A 13171-nucleotide genomic window follows, 5' to 3' on the forward strand; every position below is an offset into this window, starting at 1 on the left:
TCTCTCTCTGTCTTTCCTTACTCTCTCTCTCTGTCTTTCCTTACTCTCTCCATGTCTTCCCTTTCTCTCTCTCTCTCTCTCTGTCTTCCCTACTCTCTCTTGCTCTCTGTCTTCCCTTACTCTCTCTTCTGTCTTCCCTTACTCTCTCTCTGTCTTCCCTTACTCTCTCTCTCTGTCTTCCCTTCTCTCTCTCTCTCTGTCTTCCCTTATCTCTCTCTTCCTCTCTCTTGTCTTCCCTTACTCTCTCTCTCTCTGTCTTCCTTTACTCTCTCTCTCTCTCTCTGTCTTCCCTTACTCTCTCTCTCTCTCTCTGTCTTCTCTTACTTTCTCTCTCTATCTCTGTCTTCCCTTACTCTCTCTCTCTGTCTTCCCTTACTCTCTCTCTCTGTCTTCCCTTACTCTCTCTCTCTGTCTTCCCTTACTCTCTCTCTCTGTCTTCCCTTACTCTCTCTCTCTGTCTTCCCTTACACTCTCTCTCTGTCTTCCCTTACTCTCTCTCTCTGTCTTCCCTTACTCTCTCTCTCTCTTTGTCTTCCCTCACTCTCTCTCTCTCTCTGTCTTCCCTTACTCTCTCTCTCTGTCTTCCCTTACTCTCTCTCTCTTGTCTTCCCTTACTTCTCTCTCTCTGTCTTCCCTTACTCTCTCTCTCTCTCTGTCTTCCCTTACTCTCTCTCTCTCTCTCTGTCTTCTTATCTCTCTTCTTTCTTGTCTCTCTTACTCTCTTCTCTCTCTGTCTTCCCTTACTCTCTCTCTCTCTGTTCTCCTTACTTCTCTCTCTCTCTGTCTTCCCTTACTCTCTCTCTCTTACTCTCTCTCTCTCTTCCTACTTCTTCTCTCTCTCTCTGTCTTCCCTTACTCTCTCTCTGTCTTCCCTTACTCTCTCTCTCTTCTCTTACTCTCTCTTCCCTTACTCTCTCTCTCTGTCTTTCCTTACTCTCTCTCTCTGTCTTCCCTTACTCTCTCTCTCTGTCTTCCCTTACTCTCTCTCTGTCTTCCCTACTCTCTCTCTGTCTTCCTTACTCTCTCTCTCTCTGTCTTCCCTTCTCTCTTCTCTGTCTTCCCTTACTCTCTCTCTCTGTCTTCCCTTACTCTCTCTCTCTGTCTTCCCTTACTCTCTCTCTCTCTCTGTCTTCCCTTACTCTCTCTCTCTCTGTCTTCCCTTACTCTCTCTCTCTCTGTCTTCCTTACTCTCTCTCTCTGTCTTCCTTACTCTCTCTCTCTGTCTTCCCTTACTCTCTCTCTCTCTGTCTTCCCTTACTCTCTCTCTCTCTGTCTTCCCTTTACTCTCTCTCTCTGTCTTCCCTTACTCTCTCTCTCTGTCTTTCCCTTACTCTCTCCTCTCTCTGTCTTCCCTTACTCTCTCTCTCTGTCTTTCCTTACTCTCTCTCTCTCTGTCTTCCCTTACTCTCTCTCTGTTCCCTTACTCTCTCTCTCTCTCTGTCTTCCCTTACTCTCTCTCTCTCTGTCTTCCTTACTCTCTCTCTCTCTCTTCTCTCTCTTCCCTACTCTCTCTCTCTCTCTTCTCTCTTCTCTCTGTCTTCCCTTACTCTCTCTCTCTCTGTCTTTTTCTCTCTCTCTCTCTCTCTGTCTTCCCTTACTCTCTCTCTCTCTCTGTCTTCCCTTTCTCTTCTCTCTTCTCCTTCCCTCTCTCTCTCTCCTCTCTTCTTCCTCTCTCTCTCTCTGTCTCCCTTTCTCTCTCTCTTCTGTCTTCCCTCTCTCTCTCTCTCTGTCTTCCCTTTCTCTCTCTGTCTCTTCCCTTACTCTCTCTCTCTTCCCTTACTCTCTCTCTCTGTCTTCCCTTACTCTCTCTCTCTGTCTTCCCTTACTCTCTCTCTCTGTCTCCCTTACTCTCTCTCTCTGTCTTCCCTTTCTCTCTCTGTCTTCCCTTACTCTCTCTCTCTCTGTCATCCCTTATTCTCTCTCTCTCTGTCTTCCCTTACTCTCTCTCTGTCTTCCCTTACTCTCTCTCTGTCTTCCTACTTCTCTCTCTCTCTGTCTTCCTTACTCTCTCTCTCTCTGTCTTCCCTTACTCTCTCTCTCTCTCTTCCTTACTCTTCTCTCTCTTCCATTACTCTCTCTTCTCTGTCTTCCCTTACTCTCTCTCTCTCTCTTGTCTTCCCTTACTCTCTCTCTCTGTCTTTCCTTACTCTCTCTCTCTCTGTCTTCTTACTCTCTCTCTCTGTCTTCCCTTCTCTCTCTCTCTCTGTCTTCCCTTACTCTCTCTCTCTCTGTCTTCCCTTACTCTCTCTCTCTCTCTCTCTCTCTCTCTTTCCCTTACTTCTCTCTCTGTCTTTCCCTTACTCTCTCTCTCTCTGTCTCCCTTACTCTCTCTCTCTCTCTCTTCCCTTACTCTCTCTCTCTGTCTTCCTTACTCTTCTCTTGTCTTTCCTTACTCTCTCTCTCTGTCTTCCCTTACTCTCTCTCTCTGTCTTCCTTACTCTCTCTCTCTGTCTTTCCTTACTCTCTCTCTCTCTCTGTCTTCCCTTACTCTCTCTCTCTCTCTGTCTTCCCTTACTCTCTCTCTCTCTCTGTCTTCCCTTACTCTCTCTCTCTCTTTCTCCCCTTACTCTCTCTCTCTCTGTTTTCCTTACTCTCTCTCTCTCTGTCTTCCCTCTCTCTCTCCTCTCTGTCTTCCCTTACTCTCTCTCTCTCTGTCTTCCCTTTCTCTCTCTCTCTCTTCTCTCTCTGTCTTCCTTCTCTCTCTCTCTCTCTCTGTCTTCCCTTTCTCTCTCTCTCTCTCTGTCTTCCCTTTCTCTCTCTTCTCTGTCTTCCCTTTCTCTCTCTCTCTCTGTCTTCCCTTTCTCTCTCTCTCTCTTCCCTTACTCTCCTCTCTTCCCTTCTCTCTTCTCTCTGTCTTCCCTTCCTCTCTCTCTCTGTCTTCCCTTACTCTCTCTCTCTGCCTCCCATTCTCTCTCTCTCTGTCTTTCCTTACTCTCTCTCTCTGTCTTCCCTTACTCTCTCTCCCTCTCTGTCTTCCCTTACTCTCTCTCTCTCTGTCTTCCCTTTCTCTCTCTCTCTTCCCTACTTCTCTTCTTCTTTACTCTCTCTCTCTGTCTTCCCTTACTCTCTCTCTCTGTCTTCCCTTACTCTCTCTCTCTCTGTCTTCCCTACTTCTCTCTCTGTCTTCCCTTACTCTCTCTCTCTGTCTTCCCTTACTCTCTCTCTCTCTCTGTCTTCCCTTACTCTCTCTCTCTGTCTTCCTTTCTCTCTCTCTCTTCTCTGTTTTCCTTCTCTCTCTCTCTCTGTCTTCCCTACTCTCTCTCTCTCTTGTCTTCCCTTACTCTCTCTCTCTCTGTCTTCCCTTTCTCTCTCTCTCTCTCTCTGTCTTCCCTTTCTCTCTCTCTCTGTCTTTCCTTACTTCTCTCTCTCTCTGTCTTCCTTACTTCTCTCTCTTTCTCTGTCTCCTTACTCTCTCTCTCTCTGTCTTCCCTTACTCTCTCTCTCTCTGTCTTCCTTACTCTCTCTCTGTCTTCCCTTACTCTCTCTCTCTCTCTGTCTTCCTTACTCTCTTCTCTCTCTCTGTCTTCCTCTCTCTCTCTCTCTCTGTCTTCCTTTCTTTCTCTCTCTCTCTCTGTCTTCCCTTTCTCTCTCTTCTCTCTGTCTCCCTTTCTCTCTCTCTCTATCTTCCCTTTCTCTCTCTGTCTCTTCCCTTACTCTCCTACTCTTCCCTTCCTCTCTCTCACTGTCTTCCCTTCCTCTCTCTCTCTGTCTTCCCTTACTCTCTCTCTCTGTCTTCCCTTACTCTCTCTCTCTGTCTTCCCTTACTCTCTCTCTCTGTCTTCCCTTACTCTCTCTCTCTGTCTTCCTTACTCTCTCTCTCTGTCTTTCCTTACTCTCTCTCTCTGTCTTCCCTTACTCTCTCTCTCTGTCTTCCCTTACTCTCTCTCTCTGTCTTCCCTTACTTCTCTCTCTCTGTCTTCCTTTACTCTCTCTCTGTCTTCCTTACTCTCTCTCTGTCTTCCCTTACTCTCTCTCTCTCTGTCTTCCCTTACTCTCTCTCTCTGTCTTCCCTTACTCTCTCTCTGTCTCTCTTTTCCCTCTCTCTCTGTCTCCTTACTCTCTCTCTCTCTGTCTTTCCTTCTCTCTCTCTCTCTCTCTTCCCTTACTCTCTCTCTCTGTCTTCCCTTACTCTCTCTCTCTCTGTCTTCCCTTACTCTCTCTCTCTGTCTTCCTTTCTCTCTCTCTCTCTGTCTTCCTTACTCTCTCTTCTCTGTCTTCCTTCTCTCTCTCTCTCTTCCCTTACTCTCTCTCTCTTCCCTACTCTCTCTCTCTGTCTTCCCTTACTCTCTCTCTCTGTCTTCCCTTACTCTCTCTCTCTGTCTTCCCTTACTCTCTCTCTCTGTCTTCCTTACTCTCTCTCTCTCTGTCTTCCCTTACTCTCTCTCTCTGTCTTTCTTACTCTCTCTCTCTCTGTCTTCCCTTACTCTCTCTCTCTCTCTGTCTTCCCTTACTCTCTCTCTCTCTGTCTTCCCTTACTCTCTCTCTCTCTGTCTTCCCTTACTCTCTCTCTGTCTTCCCTATCTCTCTCTCTCTCTGTCTTCCCTTACTCTCTCTCTCTCTATCTCTCTCTTCCCTTACTCTCTCTCTCTCTCCTCTGTCTTCCCTTACTTCTCTCTCTCTCTCTGTCTTCCCTTACTCTCTCTCTCTCTCTCTCTCTTCTTCCCTCTCTTCTCTCTCTCTCTCTCTCTCTCTGTCTTTCCTTACTCTCTCTCTCTCGTCTTTCTTACTCTTCCTGTCTTCCCTTTCTCTCTCTCTCTCTTCTCTGTCTTCCTTTCTCTGTCTCTCTCTGTCTTCCCTTACTCTCTCTCTCTGTCTTCCCTTACTCTCTCTCTGTCTTCCCTTACTCTCTCTCGCTCTCTCTCTCTCTCTCTGTCTTCCTTTACTCTCTCTCTCTCTCTGTCTTCCTTTACTCTCTCTCTCTCTCTCTGTCTTCCCTTACTCTCTCTCTCTCTCTCTCTCTTCCCTTACTCTCTCTCTCTCTCTCTCTCTCTTCGCTTACACTCTCTCTCTCTCTTCGCTTACACTCTCTCTCTCTCTCTCTCTCTCTGTCTTCCCTTACTCTCTATCTCTCTCTCTCTCCCACTGTCTTCGCTTACTTCCTGTCTCTCTCTCGGTCTTCCCTTACTCTCTCTCTCTGTCTTCCCTTACTCTCTCTCTCTGTCTTCCCTTACTCTCTCTCTGTCTTCCCTTACTCTCTCTCTCTGTCTTCCCTTACTCTCTCTCTCTGTCTTCCCTTACTCTCTCTCTCTGTCTTCCCTTTCTCACTCTCTCTCTCTCTGTCTTCCCTTACTCTCTCTCTCTCTGTCTTCCCTTACTCTCTCTCTGTCTTCCCTTACTCTCTCTCTCTGTCTTCCCCTTTCTCTCTCTCTTTCTGTCTTCCCTTACTCTCTCTCTCTCTCTTTCTGTCTTCGATTACTCTCTCTCTCTCTGTCTTCCCTTACTCTCACTCTCTCTCTCTCTCTCTCTCTGTATTCCCTCTCTCTCTCTCTCTCTCTCTGTCTTCCCTATCACTCTTTCTCTCTCTCTCTGTCTTCCCTTACTCTCTCTCTCTCTCTGTCTTCCCTTACTCTCTCTCTCTCTGTCTTCCCTTACTCTCTCTCTGTCTTCCCTTACTCTCTCTCTGTCTTCCCTTACTCTCTCTCTCTCTCTCTCTGTCTTCCCTTACTTTCTCTCTATCTCTGTCTTCCTTTTCTCTCTCTCTCTCTCTGTCTTCCCTTAATCTCTCTCTCTCTGTCTTCCCTTACTCTCTATCTCTCTCTGTCTTCCCTTACTCTCTCTCTGACTTCCCTTACTCTTTCTCTCTCTGTCTTCCCTTACTTTCTCTCTCTCCATCTTCCCTTTCTCTCTCTCTCTCTCTGTCTTCCTTTACTCTCTCTCTCTCTGTCTTCCCTTTCTCTTCTCTCTCTCTCTCTGTCTTCCTTTCTCTCTCTCTCTCTCTCTCTGTCTTCCCTTACTCTCTCTCTCTCTCTGTCTTCCCTTACTCTCTCTCTCTGTCTTCCCTTACTCTCTCTCTGTCTTCCCTTACTCTCTCTCTCTCTCTCTGTTTTTCCTTACTCACTCTCTCACTCTGTCTTCCCTTACTCTCTCTCTCTCTCTCTCTCTCTCTTCCCTTACACTCTCTCTCTCTCTCTCTCTCTGTCTTCCCTTTCTCTCTCTCTCTCTGTCTTTCATTACTCTCTCTCTCTGTCTTCCCTTACTCTCTCTCTCTCTCTGTCTTTCCTTACTCTCTCTCTCTGTCTTTCCTTACTCTCTCCATGTCTTCCCTTTCTCTCTCTCTCTCTCTCTCTCTGTCTTCCCTTTCTCTCTCTCTCTCTGTCTTCCCTTACTCTCTCTCTCGGTCTTCCCTTACTCTCTCTCTCTCTCTGTCTTCCCTTACTCTCTCTCTCTCTCTCTCTCTCTGTCTTCCTTTACTCTCTCTCTCTCTCTCTCTGTCTTCCTTTACTCTCTCTCTCTCTCTCTCTGTCTTCCTTTACTCTCTCTCTCTCTCTCTCTCTCTGTCTTCCCTTACTCTCTCTCTCTCTCTGTCTTCCCTTACTCTCTCTCTCTCTCTCTCTCTTCCCTTTCTCTCTCTCTCTCTCTGTCTTCTTTACTCTCTCTCTCTCTGTCTTCCCTTACTCTCTCTCTCTCTCTGTCTTCCCTTATCTCTCTCTCTGTCTTCCCTTACTCTTCTCTCTCTCTCTCTCTGTCTTCCTCTTCTCTCTCTCTCTCTCTGTCTTCCCTTACTCTCTCTCTCTCTGTCTTCCTTACTCTCTCTCTCTCTGTCTTCCCTTTACTCTCTCTCTGTCTTCTCCTCTCTCTCTCTCTCTGTCTTCCCTTACTCTCTCTCTCTCTGTCTTTACTCCCTACTCTCTCTCTCTCTCTCTCTGTCTTCCCTTACTCTCTCTCTCTCTCTCTGTCTTCCCTTACTCTCTCTCTCTCTCTCTCTCTGTTTTCCTTACTCTCTCCTGTCTTCCCTTTCCTCTCTCTCTCTTCTCTCTTGTCTTCCCTTTCTCTCTCTCTCTCTGTCTTCCTTACTCTCTCTCTCTCTGTCTTCCCTTCTCTCTCTCTCTGTCTTCCCTTACTCTCTCTCTGTCTTCCCTTACTCTCTCTCTGTCTTCCCTTACTCTCTCTCTCTGTCTTCCCTTTACTCTCTCTCTCTGTCTTCCCTTACTCTCTCTCTGTCTTCCTTTACTCTCTCTCTCTCTGTCTTCCCTTACTTTCTCTCTCTTCTGTCTTCCTTTTCTCTCTCTCTCTCTCTGTCTTCCCTTACTCTCTCTCTGTCTTCCCTTACTCTCTCTCTCTCTCTGTCTTCCCTTACTCTCTCTCTGTCTTCCCTTTCTCTTTCTCTCTCTCTGTCTTCCCTTTCTCTTTCTCTCTCTCTCTGTCTTCCCTTTCTCTCTCTCTCTCTGTCTTCCCTTACTCTCTCTCTCTCTGTCTTCCCTTACTCTCTCTCTCTGTCTTTCCTTACTCTCTCTCTCTCTGTCTTTCCTTACTCTCTCCATGTCTTCCCTTTCTCTCACTCTCTCTCTCTCTGTCTTCCCTTTCTCTGTCTCTCTCTGTCTTCCCTTACTCTCTCTCTCGGTCTTCCCTTACTCTCTCTCTGTCTTCCCTTACTCTCTCTCTCTCTCTCTCTCTCTCTGTCTTCCTTTACTCTCTCTCTCTCTCTGTCTTCCCTTACTCTCTCTCTCTCTCTGTCTTCCCTTACTCTCTCTCTCTCTCTCTCTCTTACTTACTCTCTCTCTCTCTCTTCGCTTACTCTCTCTCTCTCTCTCTCTCTCTCTGTCTTTCCTTACTCTCTCTCTCTCTGTCTTCCCTTTCTCTCTCTCTGTCTTCCCTTACTCTCTCTCTCTTTGTCTTCCTATACTCTCTCTCTCTCTCTCTCTGTCTTCCCTTACTCTCTCTCTCTCTCTGTCTTTCCTTACTCTCTCTCTCTGTCTTTCCTTACTCTCTCCATGTCTTCCCTTTCTCTCTCTCTCTCTCTCTCTCTGTCTTCCCTTTCTCTCTCTCTCTGTCTTCCCTAACTCTCTCTCTCGGTCTTCCCTTCCTCTCTCTCGGTCTTCCCTAACTCTCTCTCTGTCTTCCCTTACTCTCTCTCTGTCTTCCCTTACTCTCTCTCTCTGTCTTCCCTTACTCTCTCTCTGTCTTCCCTTACTCTCTCTCTGTCTTACCTTTCTCTCTCTCTCTTTCTGTCTTCCCTTACTTTCTCTCTATCTCTGTCTTCCTTTTCTCTCTCTCTCTCTCTGTCTTCCTTACTCTTCTCTCTCTGTCTTCCCTACTCTCTCTCTCTCTCTGTCTTCCCTTCTCTCTCTCTGTCTTCCCTTTCTCTCTCTCTCTCTCTCTGTCTTCCCTTTCTTCTTCTCTCTCTCTCTGTCTTCCCTTACTCTCTCTCTCTCTCTCTCTGTCTTCCCTTACTCTCTCTCTCTCTGTCTTCCCTTACTCTCTCTCTCTGTCTTCCCTTACTCTCTCTCTCTCTCTCTGTTTTCCCTTACTCACTCTCTCACTCTGTGTTCCCTTACTCTCTCTCTCTATCTCTCTATTCACTTACTCTCTCTCTCTCTCTCTCTCTCTGTCTTCCCTTTCTCTCTCTCTCTCTGTCTTCCCATACTCTCTCTCTCTCTCTGTCTTCCCTTACTCTCTCTCTCTCTGTCTTCCTTTACTCTCTCTCTCTCTCTCTCTCTCTCTCTCTGTCTTCCCTTACTCTCTCTCTCTCTCTGTCTTTCCTTACTCTCTCTCTCTCTGTCTTTCCTTACTCTCTCCATGTCTTCCCTTTCTCTCTCTCTCTCTCTCTCTGTCTTCCCTTTCTCTGTCTCTCTCTGTCTTCCCTTGCTCTCTCTCTCTGTCTTCCCTTACTCTCTCTCTGTCTTCCCTTACTCTCTCCCTGTCTTCCCTCTCTCTCTCTCTCTCTCTTCCCTTACTCTCTCTCTCTCCCTCTCTCTCTGTCTTCCCTTACTCTCTCTCTCTCTCTGTCTTCCTTTACTCTCTCTCTCTCTCTCTCTGTCTTCCCTTACTCTCTCTCTCTCTCTCTGTCTTCTCTTACTTTCTCTCTCTATCTCTGTCTTCCCTTACTCTCTCTCTCTGTCTTCCCTTACTCTCTCTCTCTGTCTTCCCTTACTCTCTCTCTCTGTCTTCCCTTACTCTCTCTCTCTTCTTCCCTTACTCTCTCTCTCTGTCTTCCCTTACACTCTCTCTCTGTCTTCCCTTACTCTCTCTCTCTGTCTTCCCTTACTCTCTCTCTCTCTTTGTCTTCCCTCACTCTCTCTCTCTCTCTATCTTCCCTTACTCTCTCTCTCTCTGTCTTCCCTTACTCTCTCTCTCTCTGTCTTCACTTACTCTCTCTCTCTCTGTCTTCCCTTACTCTCTCTCTCTCTCTGTCTTCCCTTACTCTCTCTCTCTCTGTCTTCCCTTACTCTCGCTCTCTTTCTGTCTTCCCTTACTCTCTCTCTCTTTCTTCTCTTACTCTCTCCTCTCTGTCTTCCTTACTCTCTCTCTTCTGTCTTCCCTTACTCTCTCTCTCTTCTCTTCTTCCTTACTCTCTCTCTCTCTCTCTCTATCTTCCCTTACTCTCTCTCTCTCCCTCTGTCTTCCCTTACTCTCTCTCTGTCTTCCCTTACTTCCTTCTTTCCCTTAATCTCTTTCCCTACTCTCTCTCTCTCTCTCTTCCCTTACTCTCTCTCTCTGTCTTCCCTTACTCTCTCTCTCTGTCTTCCCTTACTCTCTCTCTCTGTCTTCCCTTACTCTCTCTCTGTCTTCCCTTACTCTCTCTCTGTCTTCCCTTACTCTCTCTCTCTGTCTTCCCTTACTCTCTCTCTCTGTCTTCCCTTACTCTCTCTCTCTGTCTTCCCTTACTCTCTCTCTCTCTCTGTCTTCCCTTACTCTCTCTCTCTTGTCTTCCCTTACTCTCTCTCTCTCTGTCTTCCTTACTCTCTCTCTTGTCTTCCCTTACTCTCTCTCTCTCTGTCTTCCCTTACTCTCTCTCTCTCTGTCTTCCCTTACTCTCTTTCTCTCTGTCTTCCCTTACTCTCTCTCTCTGTCTTCCCTTACTGTCTCTCTCTGTCTTCCCTTACTGTCTCTCTCTCTCTGTCTTCCCTTACTCTCTCTCTCTGTCTTTCCTTACTCTCTCTCTCTCTGTCTTCCCTTACTCTCTCTCTGTCTTCCCTTACTCTCTCTCTCTCTCTGTTTTCCCTTACTCACTCTCTCACTCTGTGTTCCCTTACTCTCTCTCTCTCTCTATCTCTCTATTCCCTTACTCTCTCTCTCTCTCTCTCTCTCTCTCTCTGTCTTCCCTTACTCTCTCTCTCTCTCTCTCTCTCTCTCTCTCTGTCTTCCCTTACTCTCTCTCTCTCTCTGTTTTCCCTTTCTCTCTCTCTCTGTCTTCCCTTACTCTCTCTCCCTCTCTGTCTTCCCTTACTCTCTCTTCTTCTGTCTTCCCTTTCTCTCTCTCTCTCTGTCTTCCTCTCTTCTCTCTCTCTGTCTTCCCTTTCTCTCTCTCTCTCTTCCCTTACTCTTCTCTTCTTCCCTTACTTCTCTCTCTGTCTTCCCTTACTCTCTCTCTCTGTCTTCCCTTACTCTCTCTCTCTGTCTTCCCTTACTCTCTCTCTCTGTCTTCCCTTACTCTCTCTCTCTGTCTTCCCTTACTCTCTCTCTCTGTCTTCCCTTATCTCTCTCTCTCTTTTTCCCTTACTCTCTCTCTGTCTTCCTTACTCTCTCTCTGTCTTCCCTTACTCTCTCTCTCTCTGTCTTCCCTTACTCTCTCTCTCTCTGTCTTCCTTACTCTCTCTCTCTCTCTCTTCCCTTACTCTCTCTCTCTCTTCCTTACTCTTCTCTCTCTCTGTCTTTCCTTACTCTCTCTCTCCTGTCTTCCCTTACTCTCTCTCTCTGTCTTCCCTTACTCTCTCTCTGTCTTCCCTTACTCTCTCTCTCTTCCCTTACTCTCTCTTCCCTTACTCTCTCTCTGTCTCTTCCCTTACTCTCTCTCTCTGTCTTCCTTACTCTCTCTCTCTGTCTTCCCTTACTCTCTCTCTCTCTGTCTTCCTTACTCTCTCTCTGTCTTCCTTACTCTCTCTCTCTGTCTTCCTTACTCTCTCTCTCTGTCTTCCCTTACTCTCTCTCTCTGTCTTCCCTTACTCTCTCTCTCTGTCTTCCCTTACTCTCTCTCTCTCTCTGTCTTCCCTTACTCTCTCTCTCTGTCTTCCTTACTCTCTCTCTCTCTGTCTTCCCTTTCTCTCTCTCTCTGTCTTCCCTTACTCTCTCTCTTGTCTTCCCTTACTCTCTCTCTCTGTCTTCCCTTACTCTCTCTCTCTGTCTTCCCTTACTCTCTCTCTCTGTCTTCCCTTACTCTCTCTTCTGTCTTCCCTTACTCTCTCTCTCTCTGTCTTCCTACTCTCTCTCTCTGTCTTCCTTTACTCTTCTCTCTCTCTGTCTTCCCTTACTCTCTCTCTGTCTTCCCTTACTCTCTTCTCTCTCTGTCTTCCTTACTCTCTCTCTCTCCTGTCTTCCCTTACTCTCTCTCTCTCTCTCTCTTCTTTCCTTACTCCTTCTCTCTCTTCTCTCTCTTACTCTCTCTCTCTTTCTTTCCTTACTCTCTCTCTCTCTCTCTCTCTCTCTTCTCTTGTCTTCCCTTACTCTCTCTCTCTCTCTGTTTTCCTTTCTCTCTTCTCTCTGTCTTCCCTTACTCTCTCTCTCTCTCTGTCTTCCTTACTCTCTCTCTCTCTGTCTTCCCTTTCTCTCTCTCTCTTCTTTCTTTCTCTTCTTTCTGTCTTCCTCTCTCTCTCTCTTGTCTTCCCCTTTCTCTCTCTGTCTCTCCCTTACTCTCTCTCTCTCTTCCCTTACTCTCTCTCTCTGTCTTCCCTTACTCTCTCTCTCTGTCTTCCCTTACTCTCTCTCTCTGTCTTCCCTTACTCTCTCTCTCTGTCTTCCCTTACTCTCTCTCTCTGTCTTCCCTTACTCTCTCTCTCTTCCTTCCTTATCTCTCTCTCTCTTGTCTTCCCTTACTCTCTCTCTGTTTCCCTTACTCTCTCTCTCTGTCTTCCCTTACTCTCTCTCTCTTTCTTCCCTTATCTCTCTCTCTCTGTCTTCTTACCTCTCTTCTCTGTCTCTTTCCCTTACTCTCTCTCTCTTCCCTTACTCTCTCTCTCCCTGTCTTTTTACTCTCTCTCTCTCCTCTCTTCCCTTACTCTCTCTCTCTGTCTTTCCTTACTCTCTCTTCTCTTGTCTTCCCTTACTCTCTCTCTCTGTCTTCCTTTCTCTCTCTCTCTCTGTCTTCCCTTACTCTCTCTCTCTCTGTCTTCCCTTCTCTCTCTCTTCGCTCTCTTCTCTCTCTTCCCCTTATCTTTCTCTGTCTTCCCTTACTCTCTCTCTCTCTGTCTTCCCTTACTCTCTCTCTCTCTCTTCCCTTACTCTCTCTCTCTGTCTTCCTTACTCTCTCTCTCTGTCTTCCCTTACTCTCTCTCTCTGTCTTCCCTTACTCTCTCTCTCTGTCTTCCTTACTCTCTTCTCTCTCTTCCTTCCCTCTCTCTCTCTTACTCTACCTCTCCTCTTTCTCTGTCTCCCTTACTCTTTCTTCTCTCTTGTCTTCCCTTACTCTCTGTCTCTCTGTCTTCCCTTACTCTCTCTCTCTCTCTCTGTTTTCCCTTTCTCTCTCTCTCTCTCTGTCTTCCCCTTACTCTCTCTCTCTCTCTGTCTTCCCTTACTCTCTCTCTCTCTGTCTTCCCTTTCTCTTCTCTCTTCTCTCTCTCTGTCTTCCCTCTCTCTCTCTCCTCTCTCTGTCTTCCCTTTCTTTCTATCTCTCTCTCTGTCTTCCCTTTCTCTCTCTCTCTCTGTCTTCCCTTTCTCTCTCTCTCTCTGTCTTCCCTTTCTCTCTCTCTCTCTTCCCTTACTCTCTCTCTCTTCCTTCCTTCTCTCTCACTGTCTTCCCTTCTCTCTCTCTCTGTCTTCCTTACTCTCTCTCTCTGTCTTCCTTACTCTCTCTCTCTGTCTTTCCTTACTTCTCTCTCTGTCTTCCCTTACTCTCTCTCTCTCTCTGTCTTCTTTCTCTCTCTCTCTCTCTGTCTTTCCCTTCTCTCTGTCTTTCCTTACTCTCTCTCTCTTCTTCCCTTACTCTCTCTCTCTGTCTTCCCTTACTCTCTCTCTCTGTCTTCCTTACTCTCTCTCTCTGTCTTCCCTTACTCTCTCTCTCTGTCTTCCCTTACTCTCT

The 13171-nt window shown here is 46.8% G+C and overlaps 1 protein-coding gene across 2 annotated transcripts in view; it reads left to right on the plus strand.

Annotated features, from left to right (window-relative positions):
• Positions 1-13171, plus strand: part of LOC121289262 (ubiquitin-conjugating enzyme E2 U-like) — a 704797-nt gene that overhangs the window by 431883 nt on the left and 259743 nt on the right. The gene's annotated exons all lie outside the window — the stretch shown is intronic.

This window comes from Carcharodon carcharias, chromosome 16, assembly GCF_017639515.1.
Source record: "Carcharodon carcharias isolate sCarCar2 chromosome 16, sCarCar2.pri, whole genome shotgun sequence".
NCBI classification, from domain to species: Eukaryota; Metazoa; Chordata; class Chondrichthyes; order Lamniformes; family Lamnidae; genus Carcharodon; species Carcharodon carcharias.